The sequence below is a fragment of the Gracilinanus agilis genome, chromosome 2 (assembly GCF_016433145.1).
Source record: "Gracilinanus agilis isolate LMUSP501 chromosome 2, AgileGrace, whole genome shotgun sequence".
Lineage (NCBI taxonomy): Eukaryota > Metazoa > Chordata > Mammalia > Didelphimorphia > Didelphidae > Gracilinanus > Gracilinanus agilis.
Window position 1 is genome coordinate 346,003,561 of NC_058131.1, and position 1,739 is coordinate 346,005,299.

The window sequence follows — 1,739 nt, forward strand, 5'->3', positions numbered from 1 at the left end:
TGAGGCAGGTGATATAGGAAATCCCCAAAATCTTAGTGTTGGAATTCCTTCTCTAGATTCCTCAACAAAAAATATCTAAGTCAACAAGTAAAGGGAGCTCCCTCCTTCATGAAGCAGTCTACTCCACTTTTGGACAGCTCTAATTGTTGAGAATTAGGTGGCTCAGTGGATAGAATGCTGAACTTGAGAGTCAAGACCTGAGTTCAAATGTGGTCACTCACTAGTGATCCTGGACAAGTCCTTTAACCTGTTCGCCTGATCCACTGAAGAAGGAAAAGGCAAACCACTTGAGGGCCTTTACTTTTTCAACCCTTAGTTTCCATCATTTGTCATAGAATTAATACTGTTTATTGATTCCAAGGCAGAAGAGTGGTAAGGGCTAGACAATGGAGGTAGGAACACACAGCTAGGCAGTGTCCGAGGTCAGATTTGAACTGGGGACTTCTTGTCTCTAGGCCTGGCTCTCAATCCACCATGCCACCTAGTTACCCCTCGAATGTCTTTTCCAAGAAAACCCTATGGACAGTATTGGTGTACTCTGATCTGTGGGGTCACAAAGAGTCAGATACAACTGAACGACAAAGCATCTTCAGTTCCTTCACGTCATAGGGCATAGTCCGTAAAGCTCTCTGCCCTCACCCCACAACTTATTAACAGCCTTCTTAAAAAATGACAGAGGGGGCAGCTGGGTAGCTCAGTGGAGTGAGAGTCAGGCCTAGAGACGGGAGGTCCTAGGTTCAAACCCGGCCTCAGCCACTTCCCAGCTGTGTGACCCTGGGCAAGTCACTTGACCCCCATTGCCCACCCTTACCAATCTTCCACCTATGAGACAATACACCGAAGTACAAGGGTTTAAAAAAAAATGACAGAGTGCCTTAAAACTGAATACATTATCCATGTGGTCTGAGTCGGGGAGGGGAGGGCAGCTGGATTAGCATTTCTCTCATTCTGGACACTGTTCCAAGCAACGTAGCATATGATTGCATTAGCTTTTTGGCTGCCATGTTATCTGGTTGACTCTTGGAGAGGAATCTTCTAAAACCCTCAGGTCTCTGTCACAGTAGCCTTGTTTAGACCTGTCTGCCTATTTGTACTCTTATAGTCAGTTATTTGAACACAAATGTAGAACTTTACATTTAATTTAGTTAACTTGTCTTGATTAAGCACCTACTATGTGCCAAGAAAGGCAAACGACCAGTAGTCCCTGTTCTTGAGTTGCTTACAGTCTTAACAGGAAAGAAAACATTCAAACAATCGCAAACATAAGACACTGTCAGGATGAAAAATTGGGAGTAGCTTCAGAGGGAAGGCACTACGACGAAAGAGGAAGAGAATAAGCATTTATTAAGCACCGACTATGTGCTAAGTGTTTTACAAATACAATCTCATTTGATTCTCATTCTAACTTTGTGAGTTAGGTGCTGTTATTATTTTATAATTTTATAATTGAAGAAACTGAGGTTAAATGACTTAGGGCTACGGTTAGAAGATTTCTGTGGTCAGATTTGAACTCAGGTCCCCTTGCCCATCGTGCTATCCCTTCTGCCACTTAGCTACCTGGGAAGGGTTTATTGCAGAAGGTGGGACTTGAGCCAAGTCTCAGGAGGAAGTCAGGGAAACTACAAGGTAGAAAGGGAGGAAACATTCCAATCATGGGAGACAGCCTTGAAAATGCTTGGAGTTGAGACATGGAGGTTCGATCTTGTGTGAAGAACAGCAAGTGAGCTATCGGGATGGGG